This window comes from Giraffa tippelskirchi, chromosome 4, assembly GCF_054371585.1.
Source record: "Giraffa tippelskirchi isolate mGirTip1 chromosome 4, T2T-mGirTip1v1.2.pri, whole genome shotgun sequence".
NCBI classification, from domain to species: domain Eukaryota; kingdom Metazoa; phylum Chordata; class Mammalia; order Artiodactyla; family Giraffidae; genus Giraffa; species Giraffa tippelskirchi.
Genome location: NC_137278.1, coordinates 190,705,267 through 190,722,799, shown reverse-complemented (window position 1 = coordinate 190,722,799; position 17,533 = coordinate 190,705,267). Strand labels below are relative to the sequence as shown.

Below are 17,533 nucleotides of genomic sequence, written 5' to 3'. Positions count from 1 at the left end.
TCTTTCAGGAAATTCTAAAGATGACTAGGTACTGTGAACCAAATCCTCATGGACCACATTCCTGCTTCTAAAGCTGCCTGGGACTTTTCAACCTGTCATTTCCAGGGCAAATGCAGTCAAAAGCAGAGATCACAAAAGAGTAGAGATTCCTAGAATCTCAAAAGTGGAAGAGATCTTCATAATCAATGAGACCACTGCAATTTATCTTTCTTTTTTATGACATCATAAAACCAGCCCTCTCAGCTCTTCTTGAATACTTCCACTGATGGGGAGCTCATCACTGTATGCCCTACGCTCAAGGCAGCCACCTCACTGTTGGGCAGTTCTTTACCTAAAGGTGAAATCTGCTCCCCTTCCACCTCCAGATCCTGGTCTCCTCCTTAGGAGTTATACAGCCTTAGTCTAATGCTTCTTTTACACGGGAGCTCTTCAAGCATTTGAAGATATTCATCATGTATCCCTCATAAAGAGCTTCCCAGGTGGCTCAGCGGTAAAGAGTCCACCTGCCAATGAGGAGACACAGGTTTGATCCCTGGGTTGAGAAGATCCCCTGGAGAAGGAAAAGGCAACCCACTCCAGTACTCCTGCTTGGGAAATCCCATGGACAGAGGAGCCTGGTGGACGGTAGTCCATGGGGTTGCAAAGTCAGACACGACTTAGTGACTCAACAACAACATTTTATATTCCTTATAAAATGAATTTTAGTCTTTGAAGAAACTATGAGCTCATTTGGTTCTCTAATTTTAACTTGATAGATAAGGGAACTAACTCAAGCACAAAGAGGTCAAATTATTTGCCCCCAGCTAATTGGGAGCAGAAATAACACTTTAAGAGCTGTTTCCAGGCCCAGGTGTTCTCTAGCATCCCACTCTGACTCTCACACGCCACAGCAGCTTTAATAGCCCCGTTCCTGCACCAAGCTACACTGTGCCACGGTGTAACTCCCTCCCTTTACCCCCTTGGCTGTGATCTTTGGACACTTTCAGTTGGTAAACGTGTAACATCCTTGATTCAACTCAAGGCTCCACATCGGTGTCTTCTCCACCCTCTGCGCTGCTCCTCCTCTCCGCTCACTGCTGCCTGCTCCTGCCCATCACTAGTGAGAAGATGATATTCGGGTCTCCTGGAGTTGACAACTTCAACACTCCAACCTAAGTCCCATGCAGTTCATTTCGGGGACTATGATTTTAAACTAACAGACCTGAATTTAAGCATCGGACATAATCCATTCGGAAAGTAGGTTCTTACTACAACAATACAGCATTATACTTTAGAGTGATTTCTGGAAGTTTTCAGAGGAGGTGTATGAGACGTGTAGAAAAAATTAGTCTTGTCTCTTTTTTGGAAGAACACAAGAGAGGAAGCAGAGAGGGAGAAGGGAGGAAGGAAGGGAGAGAGGGAGGGAGGAGAGAGGGAGGGATTAAAGGAAAGGGAAAGAAAGAGAGGAAGAAGGAGGAAGGGACAGGGGAGAGATGGAAATTATCTGGCTTATGAACCCTCCTTTTCACCAGACATGGCTCTGAGTAATTCTGACTTTATCTAAAACACCATTAAGAATATTTCAAAGAAAGTGTCCATTTCAGAAGGCAATTATAAAAGAGAAGCCCCCAAATCATATAAGCAACAGTCAGCATGAAAGGAATAAGCACATGGCCTCTCAAGATGACTTCTTTGAAAGGAAATAGCCCTGAATTGAGTGATTAGGTTGGGAAATTCAAACTCCAAGAAAATAAAACCACATTCATGGGTAATTGCTCTGCAGTTAAATTTCTCTAGTTGTTTCTGCTCCCGATCCTTTTGATTTTCCTTATATATTTTTCTCTCTCTGGGATGTTCACCTTCTTCCAGTTCTACATGTTCATTTTATTCTGTGTTGACATTTCTCATATATTTTACTTATCAAAAATATTAATAAAATGTTATGACAGTACACAAAATACTCTTCTGCAAAGCATCCTTTAATTATTCATATCCTTCAGCAGTGTAAAGATTCATCATTCACATTGTGTTTTTCTGAGTAATTCCCTGAGACGTGCCAACCTTTAGCTGTTAGTGAGGAGCTTGCAAATATACACTTGCCTTGAGCAAGGATGCCCTTAGAATAGCGGAACAGACCAATCCATTCATTGGTAATGAAAAGTGTGAAAAAATAATTGGGAGTGTGGTCAGTTCTAGACATGTGACCTTGGCCCTGAACCTGAGTTTTTCCCTCTTTAAAATGGAAACACCAATTTTTTTTTTTTTTTTTTACATTTAGTTTATCAGGTTGTGATGATCACCTGAAATAGGGGGTAAAAAACTATATAAAATATGACACAAATATAAGGTTATATAGTAGGAAACATTTAGAAAAAAGTAATATACTAGCCTGATTAGAATTATCTAAAGGCAAGGAACTTGCCTCATTTTGGACCTCAGTGAGTAAAAGTGGGACAATTACATTCACCAAGACTGAACTGTCAGTGGAACACATGGGAGAAACGGAAATTGCCTCCCACATATGGAGGATAAACTAGGTCAAATGGTCATATTAATCAATTCAACTTTCCATAAGACCTGAAAGTGCCCAACCACCTTTGCTTCCGGTGGCACGTTGTCAATTTTGAATATTAATTAAAACCTCAAAACGTCCGTGTATAAATCCTCAGTAAAGGATTAGACTATATTATTAAGAGATGCCACAGCTATTCTCTTTGTCTCTGAAAATGTCATCCTCAACAATGTAATGAGAAAGCCTAGCTTCAAGTGGCAGTCAAATTCAGAAGTTCTGCCCATAAGATCCTAGTCCCTTGGAAGGCCCATCAAGGTTTGGTATATAAAAAAATATTGCTTGATTTGTCTCTGGGATGTAGTTTGACCCATAAGCCAAATGATGGCTTATCTCATAAAGTTCTAACATTGCAGAAATCTCAGATTGCTGGAACTAGAAGAAAACTTAAAAACCATCCATTGAGAACTCTCAGTTTGGATGGGAGAAAATGGGTCCCCCAATACTACCTGACTTTCCAAGGTGGCTTGCTTGTTCAGGACTGGAGTTCAAGTCTTCTTATTTCAAGCTCAGGATTCTTTTCATTACATCAGTAAGTAAAGTGAAATCAGTGTCTCAGAGCCTCAGATGGGCCTCTTAGCATTCTCACATTACCATCACGTGCCCTTGACTATGGAGACCCCTCATACAGACTGCAGAAAATAAAACCGATCGCATTTCTGGCCTGACTCTGGCTTGTGGAGAAAGTCTTGGAACCCTGCTGGGCTCAGGTCCAACATATTTGCTGCCTGTGGCCAAAGTCATCCTCCACTGGGTTGAATGGGGTCAAGCTGAGGTAAAAAGCCTGCGTGCCTCTTTGACTTTGACCATGCCACTCAGAGCTCATCCGCTGCAATGATTTAGCAGTACGCCATGTGTGGGAGGCGTCCGAGAGGGCTCTGCCAGAATCTCCCCAGAAAACCAAGTGCCCTGGCACCACAGTTCTCATTGTGCCCTCCAGATTCTCACAAGGGACTAGTTTTTTTTTTTTTTTTTTTAATGAATGTCTTTTAATGTGGTAATAAGAGAGACAAGTCTCTCCTCTCAGGCGATCCTCTCATTTTCAGATGAGGCAGATGAAGTCTAGAGGGGTTTGTGTTTTCACCAAGATCAGATGACAGGGTTAGAAAGAGGACCTAGGTGTCCCCGCCCCACACCAGTGATCTTTCTGCTCAACATCATGCCTCAAAAATGTGGAATTATTCTCATTTTTTTGAAGAGTCTCCATATCATCTTCCATACTGGTTGTATCAATTTACATACCCACCAACAGTGCAAGGAGGGTTCCGTTTTCTCCACACCTTCTCCCACACTTATTGTTTGTGGATTTTTTGATAGCCATTATGACTGGTGATAGGTGATCATTGTAGCTATGATCTGCATTTCTCTAATAATGTGCAACACAGCGCGTTTTCATGTTTATTAGCCATCTGTATGTCTTCTTTGGAGAAATGTCTGTTTTTGATTTGGCTGTTTTTCTGGTATTGAGTTGTATAAGTTGGACGTGTATTTTGGAAATTAATCCTTTGTCAGTTGTTTAATTTGCTATTATTTTCTCCCATTCTGAGGGCTGTCTTTTCACCTTGTTTATAGTTTCCTTTGCTGTGCAAAAGCTTTTAAGTTTAATTAGGTTGCACTTGTTTATTTTTGTTTTTATTTCCACTATTCTAGGAGGCGGGTCATAGAGGATCTTACTATGATTTATGTGATAGTGTGTTCTGTCTATCTTTTCCTCTAACAGTTTATAGTTTCTGGTCTTACATTCGTGTTTTTAATTCATTTTGAGTTTATCTTTGTGTGTGATGTTAGAAAGTGTTCTAATTTCATTTTTTTACACTTAGCTGTCCAGTTCTCACAGCACCACTTATTGAAGAGACTATCTTTTCCCCATTGCATATGCTTGCCTCCTTTGTCAAAGATAAGGTACCCAGAGGTGTGCGATATACTCTGAGGAAACCAAAACTGAAAAAGACACATGTACTCCAATGTTCATTACAGCACTATTTACAATACCTAGGACATGGAAGCAACCTGGATGTCCATCAACAGATGGATAGATAAAGAAACGGTAGTACCTATATACAATGAAATACTACTCAGCCATAAAAAGGAACACATTTGAGTCAGTTCTAATGAGGTGGATGAATCTAGATATACAGCTTATACAGAAGTCAAAGAGAAAAACAAATATCATATATTAATGCATATACATGGAATCTAGATGAAGAAGGGAATGGCAACCCACTCCAGTTTTCTTGCATGGAGAATTCCATGGACAGAGGAGCCTGGCCAGCTACAGTTCACGGGGTCACATAGAGTCAGACACGACTGAGAAACTAACACACATAGACAGAATCTAGAAAGACTGATGTTGATGAAGCTATTTGCAGGGCAGCAATGGAGAAGCATACATAGAGAACATACTTGGGGACACAAGCAGAAGGGAGGAAGGAGAGGGTGGGACGAATGGAGAGAGCAACACGGAAACATACATACTACAACATGTGAAATAGACAGCCAGTGAGAATTTGCTGTATGACTCAGGGAACTCAAACTGGGACTCTGTAACAACCTAGAGGAGTGGGAAGGGGTGTGAGGTGGGAGGGAGACTCAATAGGGAGGAGACAGATGTATACCTATAGCTGATTCATGTTGATGTATGGCAGAAGCCAACAGAGTATTATAAAGCAACTATCCTTCCATTAAAAATAAAAAAGTTATTAAAAAATGTGGAGTTTTTCATAGCTCTCAATTTCCATTCTCCAGCTATTCAGAACAAAGTAATAAAGGAGGAAACAGTTCCAGAGAAGAGACTCAAATTCTTGACCCCTTTGCTTATGATTTTCTAGCTCTGAAAACCTGTAACTTTGTCACTATGTCTTAGGTTTGTCACTTACCTTTTAAAGCATTTAGCGCCTTCATCTATAAAATAGACCATCATCTATAAAATTCAGACCACCTCACTTGTTTGATGTGGGAAGAACACAACTCCTAGGAGATGTTCTCTATCTTGATGCTTCGCCTGATTAATATTGTGGCTATCACACTGCTAAACTCCATCACCTAAATGACAAAACCAACTTTTAATCTGAGAGTCCAGGGTTTAAGTCCCTGCCCAGGCACCAAAAGTAAATAAAGAAATCAAATAAATTAAAAAAAAATAGCAAAACCACAGATCTTTCAAAAAGCAATGGTCTCTTTAACAATTACTGTATTATGTGCATTTCCTCCTGAAAACAGTAGGAACAATTCTTTGCAAGATTAGAAATTGTAGATGTCATGCAAAGATGGGCACAATAAAGGACAGAAGTGGTATGGACCTAACAGAAGCAGAAGATATTAAGAAGAGGTGGCAAGAGCACACAGAAGAACTATACAAAAAAGATCTTCATGATCCAGATAACCATGATGGTGTGATCACTCACCTCGAGCCAGACATCCTAGAATGCGAAGTCAAGTGGGCCTTAGGAAGCATCACTACGAACAAAGCTAGTGGAGGTGATGGAATTCCAGTTGAGCTATTTCAAATCCTAAACGATGATGCTGTGAAAGTGCTGCACTCAGTGTGACAGCAAATTTGGGAAACTTAGCAGTGGCCACAGGACTGGAAAAGGTCAGTTTTCATTCCATTCCCAAAGAAAGGCAATGCCAAAGTGTTCAAACTACCACACAGTTGCACTCATCTCACACGCTAGCAAAGTAATGGTCAAAATTCTCCAAGCCAGCCTTCAACAATATGTGAGCTGTGAACTTCCAGATGTTCAAGCTGGATTTAGAAAAGGCAGAGAAACCAGAGATCAAATTGCCAATATACACTGGATCATTGAAAAAGCAAGGGAGTTGCAGAAAAACATCTACTTCTGCATTATTGGCTACATCCCTGGTGGCTCAGAGGGTAAAGTGTCTGCCTGCAACGCGGGAGACCTGGGTTAGATCCCTGGGTCGGGAAGATTCCCTGGAGAAGGAAATGGCAACCCACTCCAGTATTCTTGCCTGGAGAATCCCATGGATGGAAGAGCCTGGTGGGCTACAGTCCATGGGGTCACGAACAGTCGGACACGACTGAGCGACTTCACTTCACTTCACTTCAAAGCCTTTGAATGTGTGGATCACAACTAACTGTGGAAAATTCTTAAAGAGATGGGAATACCAGACCACCTTACCTGCCTCCTGAGAAATCTGTTTGCAGGTCAAGAAGCAACAGTTAGAACTGGACATGGAACAACAGACTGGTTCCAAATTGGGAAAGGAGTACATCAAGGCTGATTATTGTTACCTTGCTTATTTAACTTATATGCAGAGTACATCAAGTGAAATGCCAGGCTAGATGAAGCACAAGCTGGAATCAAGACTGCTGGGAGAAATGTCAACAACCTCAGATACGCAGATGATACTACCCTTATGGCAGAAAGCAAAGAAAAACTAAAGAGCCTCTTGATGAAAGTGAAAGAAGAGGGAAAAAGCTGACTTAAAACTAAACATTCAGAAACTAAGATCATGGCATCCTGTCCCATCACTTCATGGCAAATAGATGGGGAAGCAATGGAAACAGTGAGAGACTTTATTTTTGGGGGCTCCAAAATCACTGCAGATGGTGACTGCAGCCATGAAATTAAAAGATGCTTGCTCCTTGGAAGAAAAGCTATGACCAACCTAGGCAGCATATCAGAAAGTAAAGACATTACTTTGGCGACAATGGTTCATCTAGTCAAAGCTTTGGTTTTCCTAGTAGTCATGTAGGTATGTGAGAGTTGGACTATAAAGAAAGCTGAGCACTGAAGAATTGATGCTTTTGAACTGTGCTGTTGGAGAAGACCCTTAAGAGTCCTTAGGACTGCAAGGAGATCAAACCAGTCAATACTAAAGGAAATCAGTCCTGAATATTCATCGGAAGGATTGATGCTGAAGCTAAAGCTCTAATACTTTGGCCACTTAATGTGAAGAGCTGACTCATTGGAAAAGACCCTGATGATGGGAAAGATTGAAGACAGGAAGAGAAGGGGACAACAGAGGATGAGAAGGTTGGATGGCATCACTGACTCGATGGACATGAGTTTGAGCAAGCTCCAGGAGTTGAGGATGGACAGGGAAGCCTTGAGTGCTGCAGTCCATGGGGCCGCAAAGAGTCAGACACAACTGAACGACTGAACTGAACTGAAAACGTTTAAAAGCTACTTAGTTAGAGACCAGTATTGGGAGATATCCTGCACTCACATGAACAACATAGACAATGCCCCTAAATGCTGGTAGAAAGAAAAATAAGGGGAAACAGGATAAATAAGCTCATTGGAGAGAAAATGAATGTAGTGTGCACTAAATACATACTCTATCATCATCACCAGCAGCAGCAGCCGGCAGTGTGCATGGCATTTAAGAGCCAGGATGCTGCCATCAGACCACTTCTGTTCAAATCCTAGATCCATCAGTTCCTAGGTTATGTGACAATGTTTTCAAGGCACGTGAATTATTTTATTATGGTCACCAAGGGTGTTCTCTTTGAGGAAAAGGGATTTGAAGAAGTTTTAAAGGTTTCCTTTGAGCCACAATGTCAAATATAAAAATACTAAACCATGCTACTGAACAAAATAATTAGAAATACCAGTTTCCTAAGCTGTCAAGTGCAGGCCTTTTCTCACTTTTGCAAAATGATACTTAGAACCTCAGGAAAAACTAATTTAAAGGGTAGACTGTAATATTAATTTATAATTACTTTAGGCAAATTAAAAATAGTTTGTCTGCCAGTGGATTAAACACTTTCTCTGAAGTGGTGTTTATGCCATTCATTTTATGAACCATTCTTTACAAATCATAAAAGCTTCACGTTTGGGCTAGTCCATAACTCAGTTATTGAAATTCTAAATCTGTAGTGTTAAACTAATGAGATATTAAACTATCTTAAAGACTGACTGATACACATTTAATATACTCCCTCTCTCCTGCTGGTGGTGAAAAGAATTGTGTTTCGGCCCCTTAGCAAGCTGGCTGAGGGTAAGTGGTGATGTGTCAACTTCCCATCTATTACAGGAAAAGAGTCTTCTCAGACCCCTCAGCCTGACAATGAGATTTTCTGAGCTCTATTACCCAAATTCTGTTTCACGACTGAATGCTATGAATTAGTTTTATCAAAACATAAGAAAGGCTTCCCAGGTGGCTCAGTGGTAAAGAATCCACCTGTCAGTGCACGAGAGGTGGGTTCAGTCCCTGGATCAGGAAAGTCCCCTGGAGGAGGAAATGGCAACCCACTTCAGTATTCTTGCCTGGAGACTGCCATGGACAGAGGAGCCTGATGGGCTATGGTTCATGGGACTGCAAAGAGTTGGACACGACTGAGCAACTGAGCACACACAAAATGAAAAGAAAAAGAGGGGCATTGCTGAGAGTTGCTGACAGTCTCTGCTCAGATATATAAGAAGGTAGAGAGCATTTCCTCTTCCTCTAAATGTTAACTCAATGAGCTCCAAGTGGTTCTGCCACCAGCTGCAATAGCCTACTGCCTACCTTTTCACCCTCACGTCTATCTCCTTTCACCAAGCGGGGTCAATGTGGCAGGTCATGGCCAGGGGACAACTCTCCTCTGGACTCTTTCATCTGGGGTCAAACCCAGGAGCTTGTTCTCATTATAAGATACCAACACTCAAATGAATGAAAAGGCCTGGACAATGCCTCCAAATGCTTACTGATGAGGAGTTAGTAGAAAGAACATAGAAGGGAGAAATGGTACACCTAAAACTAACACACTGCTGCAAATCAACCATACTTTAATAAAAAAGAAAGCAAAAAATAGCGATGATAAAAAAGGGAGAAACAGAATATGTGAAGTGAAAATGAGAGAAATGCAGTGTGTATCGCATACACACACACATTCCCAATACTACCACTGTGCAGTGCAGCATGGTGTGGACAAGCAAGGACTCTGCAGCCAGTTGACCTCTGCTCATGTCCTTGCTCGGCCAGTTCTGAAGCTCTGTGATTTCATGAGCTAGCTAATCTCTCTCTGCCTCAGCTTCCTCACCATAAAAATGTGAATAATAATAGTATTTACCTCACAGGACTGTTGTGAGAATATATATATCTGTACACAATGAGCCTTTAGTTTTAGCTGCTGCTGGTGTTATTATTATGATTACCTTTAAAACAATATTGCCTGGATACCAGAGAATGTTAGAGTTTGCAGGGACTTCTGAATCACAGTCTGACCTTCCATATTTAAAGCTTAACAGAAGATGCTGCCTGGGTAGATGTTGCCGCTCTTTGGCAGGATAAGTTCAGAGTATGGTCTCCCAGTCTCTGGATCTCTGCTTTTCCATTAGCAGCACATTCATCCCACCCCACAAGATCCCAGCCGTTCAGGCCTGGGGACGTCTGTTGTCTCTCCTGTGATTGGTCATCCCTGTGAGGTATTTTGCAGCGAGGAATCATTTAATTGTACGACTTCAAGGTAAAGTTCGCTTTCTGAGGAAGGCAAAAGATGAGCTCATATCCCCATAATTTTAGTCTAAAATAAGTGACTCCTCGAAACAACCCCCATTATGACCTTCCAGAGCCCTGACTGGAACACTATGTAATTCTCTTTAAAATTCCCTTTGGCGGGGCACGCTTCTGCTTATGGGTTCCTTAGGAACTGGCTATGCCAATTAATCAAGAGCGCTGGACACCAAAGCTTAGGAACTGTGCGCAGAACTTGAGATGGGAAAGGAATTCCTCCTGGTATTCATGCCCACAGCCCTTTATCACCTCTGCGATGGGTGAGGAGAGTGAAGGTGTGACGGGAAACCCTGAGTCATCAGAGGCCCTGAGAAAGGTGACAGTCCCAGGGGGAGGAATCAAGTAACTCTCCTGGATTCATTTTAAGCTCATGTTTTCACGCTGCACGTAAGTTAAAATCACTTTCTTTTTCCAAAGCCTTAAATAAAATCCCTCTTCTCTTCCCTAGACGATGTGCTCAATATATTGGAATACAGCCCAGCGGGGGCCATCAGAACTAAGCAGTGAACCTTCCCAGAGAAAATGCCAAGGAAGATCAAAGGGTAGCTGATCACTGAGTACTCGGTATTTCTTCTTTATGCCTACTAATATTTTTCAGGTATTTCAACTTTATGCCTACTAATATTTTGCTGACATCCATTCTAGCTCACAAGCAGGCAGACCTACACAGGGGTCATGCCAAAACCAGCCACACAATGACTGGCAAAGATTTCTCTAGGACATCCAGCTCTGATCAGAAGCCTTTTCCTTCCTGTGAACCTTTCAGACTTAATTGAAAGCAACCCTGGTCATGTACCTCCAAGAAGAAACCTCTGGTCACAAATCCAAAGTGACATGGGTGTGAAAGCAAGGGGATAAGGAGGCTTTTCTCTTCCTTTTGACCTGTCTCCATTTCCTCAGTTTGCTTTTCCATGGGAATCCCTTTCTACCCTCTCCTCTACCTGAGATGGCCAACAAGACCAACAGACTGGCAATCCCTCCATACAAAAAGCACCTAGCCGCTCTATAGCTCCGATGCGCTTAATTCCACAGCTCCCTGCAACAGCTCTACTGAAGGGACAAAGAAGAGGTAAACAAAGGAATTAGTGAGATGACTTTAGTTACAGGGACTGGGAATGAAGGTTATGAGGAACTAACTGTCTTGTCATCCATGGAAAAAGGGGGTTATGACTTAGGCTTTCAGTAGCAGTTGGTACAGATCTTTAAGTAGAGATTTCTAGAAGCAATTACAATGAATGGAAGGAAAAGAGTGGTCAAAAGAAGGAAGACATTCCAGGGGCAGGAGGTGGTTTCCAACAGACAGAGGACTCAGGATACCTGGGTGAAGATGATGTCTTTCAGGGAGATGGGTGTCTCAGAATTTCATCATGCTACAGATGTGAGGCAGAGAGTGGTGGAGGCTGTGGCCTCATTCCAGGGCACATCTCCATCTTCAGAAGATGCAGTCACGGACCGCCTGTCCCAAGGATGATGCCCTTTCACATAGGAAGTGAAGTGATTTACTGAGTCTATGGTCGAAGGAAAGACCAGGGAAAGGAAAGATACATGCGTCCTAGATGCAACGTAGAACAAAATATGGGTGTGAAAAAAGTGAATTGTCGGGAAAGTTAGCGACAAAGAGTTTGTTGATGTGGCTCCTGTAGCATAGTCTGCAAAAGAGCTTTCCTTGGCTTCAGTGCAGCAAGAGGACCCACCTCTTAAAGTCTGGTTGAGTTTGAAGGTACCGGAAATGTACGCCTGTCAGTATTAAAAGGGATACGAGGGACCTGAAAACAGTAAGATGAAACATATATCTTGTCAAGGAGAAAACATCAAGATAGAAACTACAATGCAAAAGTGCTGATCCAAGGTTATCAGTCAAACACAGCCTGTGTTTCTAGAGCTTCTATAAGTGCTGCTCTGAAGCACAGTACTTCATAGCACAGTTTCTAGATCAGGTTAGAGCAGAGAGGTCAGGGGAAGATCAAACTTGTTTATTTACTTAACTATTTTTAGATAGCTACTTAGTTAGAGACATTCACTGATCTGTTCCAATAACTCTAACGTGGCTTGACCCTTGAGTCAGAATTTGAAGCAAGGTGAGGGCAAGAGTTTATTTAAATCCAACCTCATTTCCCTCTTTCCTGGTCCTCAAGAGGACAGCACACACGAACCCCAACTGCATCTTCACAGGGAAGCTGAAAGAAACATGTAATCATCTCTCCCCGCTGTACATGTGGGGGCTAGAACTCGGCTGTTCCTTCTTTGTCAGGGGATCCTAGCTCTTTCTCTCCCTCTGTAGGTTGATGTTTCCATGGAAACATGCTCTTTAATGCTTCTGAAATTACTGTGCAGTTATAACATTAACTCCTTCTCAGCCAGGGGAGGTCACAAAGAGATTTGTTTCCCAACTTTTGCAAAGTAATTCCATTTTCTACCTCTTTTTACTACAAACTTAAAAAAAAAGTAATCAACACCTGATGCCCCGACTTCCTTACCAGCCCTCTCTCCTTCACCTTTGCAGTCTAGGCTTTTGCCTCTATCGCTCTACAGAAACTGTTCTTATGAGGTCATCAATAACCAAAACAAAATCAGTAGCTCTTGCTTCATCATCATTCTGCCTGACATTATACAACTAACAGATGACACTCCCTCATTTTCAGCACTCTCCTTTCCTTTGTTTATTTGTGGATTAAAGTAGGATAATTTCTTGGTTCTTCCTATACCTTTAGAACCAGTTCTCTCTCCTTTTCTTGTCCATTTTCGCTGGGAAATCCCTAACTTGGGGGCACTCAAGACTCAGGTTTTCACCGCTGCTCTCTCCCGAAGACACATTCACAGCCAAGTATCAACCATCATCACCTTGATACCAAGGCCTCCAAAATCTCCATTGGAGCTCCCATCTCTTTCCTGACCTTTATTCAGTTCTATATTCCTGGTGGGGCCATGGTACCTGAGTGCTCAGTTATCAGGTCAGACTTAACACGGTCAAGGCCAGCCCAGGTTCCCCTGTCTTCTGGCGATGAGACCACCACTCTGAGGGTTTAACAGTCTGCCACAGCTCTGGCTCCTTCCTCTCTGTTGTGCTTTCATTTTTACAACAGGAGTGCAAAGATTAGGCTGGCTGCTCTTATGAGCTGCTTTCTCAGAACCAGTTAAATCAGCTAAATCACCAGCTGGAGTTTACCATTATGTACAAAATAAGCTGATGGATATTTTTTTTTCCCTCTTTTCAGGGGATTATTTTGTCTCCCCAAGGTAAATGAATCTCATGGCTTTCTAGCTTATAAGCGAAATTGCTTAGAAGTCATATCTCTGCTCTGGTCACTCAATTAAAAAATAAGAATAAAACCTCTAGCAAATGCTACCATTTTTTGAGCACATGCCAAACTCTGTTCGGGATGTTTTGCATTATATGATATTGTCACAGCAATGCTATAAAATGATAGATCATGTTATAACGAAAACCCAAGGTTGGTGCCACTGGGAGTTGACCCAATTCAATTCTGAGTGGCTCTAAAACCCATGTTCCTCCAACTAAGGATACTGTTGTCAAAAGTGATGGTCAGGGAAGAGAGAAGTAAGTTCCCAACTCCTAACGTGGTAGGAGTTCTGAAAGGCTCAAAGCCTGTGCTCTTAGTCACTATTTAGATCACCAAGCAGCAGTTCATAAGTTGCTTTTAACTGTCCCTTAAGCCAGCACCATAAGGGAAGTTTTCAGGGGAGAGGCAGGAACCACATGGGCTCTCACAGCCCTGAGGAAGACTGGGGGCACATTGCTGGTCAGGTGATACATTCACAGAATAACAAGAGAACTCCAGGTCTCTGGGGTCTGTCAGTCTGTCATATTTCACAAGCACTAAACCCCCAAAAAGTGTAGAAATGGAATTAATTTTCCTTATAAGAAAACAGGAGACAAACCACAAAGCAGTAAGCATGACTGAACTTACAGAGAAATTAATTCTCAGATCACGCTCTAGGAGGAAGTCAGTTATGAAAGTCTAAGACTATATTCTTGGAGTTCTTGTTAGAGGCAGACAACAAGAGTTAGAATATTTATTTGGCTTGGATAAGACAGGGAAAAAAATTTTATCCTGCTTTGGCACAGAATATTCAAGCTCTCTCTGGACTTAAAAAATACAATATTTAAAGTATTGCTTTGGAGCTGCAATCAACTCTCAGCAATCCTCCATGAGGGAGGCAGAACTGTACTTATGATCTGTTCAATCAAATACATTGATTATGCTTGGTGCTCATCCACTGCATCTCATCCTGGGTTTAAGCTGCACGACACGCTTCTCCTTTGGAAATGTGTCTAGTCTAGGTTTCATTATTATCTTGGTTCTTCTTTACCTGCCATTGCTCCTTCTTTCCCTTCTTGGTTGCCTGCTTTTATTTCTCTTTTCCCTTATTTGAGGTTTGGTAGAAAATTTGTAGGAACCCTGGAATAACAGGGTCTCTGTTCATTTCAGACGTCCTCAGGACACCAACTCTTCCTCTGAGTTCAGATTCTATGCCTGCATTTCCACCTCTTTCTCATCCCCCACATTCACCCCTCGATGGCCATTTCTGCTTGCACTTCCCCCGTTACAAACTCTTAGGGATAGAAATGCATTTGCTTTATCTTCTTCCTCACATTAACTGACTTTCTAATTCCTATCTCTGACTTAGCTAATATTTACCAAGCATTTTGGATGCTGCCCAGAGCACAGTGCATATTGTTGTTCAGTCTTTAAGTTGTGTCCAACTCTTTGCGACCCCATGAATTGCAGCTTATCAGGCTTCCTTGTTCGTCATTCTCTCCCAGAGTTTGCTCAGACTCATGTCTATTGAGTCAGTGATGACATCCAACCATCTCATCCTCTGTTGCCTTCTTCTCCTCTTGCTTTCCATCTTTCCTAGCACCAGGGTCTTTTCCAATGAGTTGGCTCTTTGCATCAGGTGGCTAAAGTATTGGAGCTTCAGCTTCAGCATCAGTCCTGCCAATGAATATTCAGGGTTGATTTCCTTTAGGATTGACTGGTTTGATCTCCTTGCTGTCCAAGGGACTCTCAAGAGTCTTCTCCAGCACCACAGTTCAAAAGCACCAATTCTTCATCACTCAGCCTTCTTTATGATTCATCTCACAGTGAATATTAACTGGTCTCATTCCTGTGGTCTTGAAACCTCCCAGGAGTCTCTGCCATATTCCTTTTCCTAGTTTCCCATGCTCAGTGACCCACTCCACCTCCCCCACAGTTCAGTTCAGTTCAGTCACTCAGTCGTGTCCGACTCTTTGTGACCCAAGGAACCGCAGCACACCAGGCCTCTCTGTCCATCACCAACTCCCGGAGTCTACCCAAACCCATGTTCATTGAGTCGGTGATGGCATTCAACCATCTCATCCTCTGTTGTTACCTTCTGCTCCTGCCCTCAATCTTTCCTAGCATCAGGGTCTTTTTCAATGACTCAGCTCTTCCCATGAGGTGGCCAAAGTATTGGGGTTTCAGCTTCAACAACAAACCTTCCAATGAACAACCAGGACTGATCTCCTTTAGGATGGACTGGTTGGATCTCCTTGCAGTCCAAGGGACTCTCAAGAGTCTTCTCTGACACCACAGTTCAAAAGCATCAATTTTTGGCGCTCAGCTTTCTTTACAGTGCAACTCTCACATCCATACATGACCACTGGAAAAACCATAGCCTTGACTAGACGGACCTTTGTTGGCAAAGTAATGCCTCTGCTTTTTAATATGCTGTCTAGGTTGGCCATAACTTTCCTTCCAAGGAGTAAGCGTCTTTTAATTTCATGGCTGCAATCACCATCTGCAGTGATTTTGGAGCTCAAGAAAATAAAGTTAGCCACTGTTTCCCCATATATTTCCCATGAAGTGATGGGACTGGATGCCATGATCTTAGTTTTCTGAATGTTGAGCTTTAAGCCAACTTTTTCACTCTCCTCTTTCACTTTCATCAAGAGGCTCTTTAGTTCTTCTTCACTTTCTGCCATAAGGGTGGTGTCATCTGCATATCTGAGGTTATTGTTTTTCTCCTGGCAATCTTGATTCCAGCTTGTGCTTCCTCCAGCCCAGCATTTCTCATGATGTACTCTGCATATAAGTTAAATAAGTAGGGTGACAATATACAGCCTTGATGTACTCCTTTTCCTATTTGGAACCAGTCTGTTGTTCCATGTCCAGTTCTAACTGTTGCTTCCTGACCTGCATACAGGTTTCTCAAGAGGCAGGTCAGGTGGTCTGGTATTCCTATCTCTTTCAGAATTTTCCACAGTTTATTGTGATCCACACAGTCAAAGGCTTCGGCATAGTCAATAAAGAAGAAATAGATGTTTTTCTGGAACTCTCTTGCTTTTTCAATGATCCATTGGATGTTGGCAATTTGATCTCTGGTTCCTCTGCCTTTTCTAAAACCAGCTTGAACATCTGCAAGTTCACGGTTCACGTATTGTTGAAGCCTGGCTTGGAGAATTTTGAGCATTACTTTACTAGCGTGTGAGATGAGTGCAATTGTGTGGTAGTTTGAGCATTCTTTGGCATTGCCTTTCTTTGGGATTGGAATGAAAACTGACCTTTTCCAGTCCTGTGGCCACTGCTGAATTTTCCAAATTTGCTGACTATCGAGTGCAGCACTTTCACAGCATCATTGTTTAGGATTTGAAACTGGAATTCCATCACCTCCACTAGCTTTGTTCATAGTGATACTTCCTAAAGCCCACTTGACTTCACATTCCAGGATGTCTGGCTCTAGGTGAGGGATCAACCTATCGTGATTATATGGGTCATGAAGATCTTTTTTGTACAGTTCTTCTGTGTATTCTTGCCACCTCTTCTTAATATCTTCTGCTTCTGTTAGGTCCATACCATTTCTGTCCTTTATTGAGCCCATCTTTGCATAAAATGTTCCCTTGGTATCTCTAATTTTCTTGAAGAGATCTCTAGTCTTTCTCATTCTATTTTTTACCTCTATTTCTTTGCATTGATCGCTGAGGAAGGCTTTCTTATCTCTCCTTGCTATTCATTGGAACTCTGCATTCAAATGGGTATATCTTTCCTTTTCTCCTTTGCTTTTCACTTCCCTTCTTTTCACCGCTATTTGTAAGGCCTCCTCAGACAGCCATTTTGCTTTTTTGCATTTCTTTTCCATGAGGATGGTCTTGATTCCTGTCTACTGTACAATGTCACGAACCTCTGTCCATAGTTCATCAGGCACTCTATCAGATCTAGTCCCTTAAATCTATTTCTCACTTCCATTGTATACTCATAAGGGATTTGATCTAGGTCATACCTGAATGGTCTAGTGGTTTTCTCCACTTTCTTCAATTTCAGTCTGAATTTGGCAGTAAGGAGTTCATGACCTAAGCCACAGTCAGCTCTCGGTCTTGTTTTTGTTGACTGTATAGAGTTTCTCCATCTTTGGCTGCAAAGAATATAATCAATCTGATTTCGGTGTTGACCATCTGGTGGTGTCCATGTGTAGAGTCTTCTCTTGGGTTGTTGGAAGAGGGTGTTTGCTATGACCAGTGTGTTCTCTTGGCAGAACTCT

The 17,533-nt window shown here is 42.1% G+C and overlaps 1 protein-coding gene and 1 long non-coding RNA gene across 8 annotated transcripts in view; one reads left to right on the top strand and one right to left on the bottom strand.

Annotated features, from left to right (window-relative positions):
- The window catches only part of GRIN2B (glutamate ionotropic receptor NMDA type subunit 2B), an 815,960-nt gene that overhangs the window by 132,246 nt on the left and 666,181 nt on the right, over positions 1-17,533 (bottom strand). The gene's annotated exons all lie outside the window — the stretch shown is intronic.
- Positions 9,691-13,348, top strand: LOC145545235 (uncharacterized). The gene is made up of 2 exons (XR_014081955.1): positions 9,691-9,965; positions 10,461-13,348. It is a non-coding gene; the product is annotated as an uncharacterized LOC145545235 (long non-coding RNA).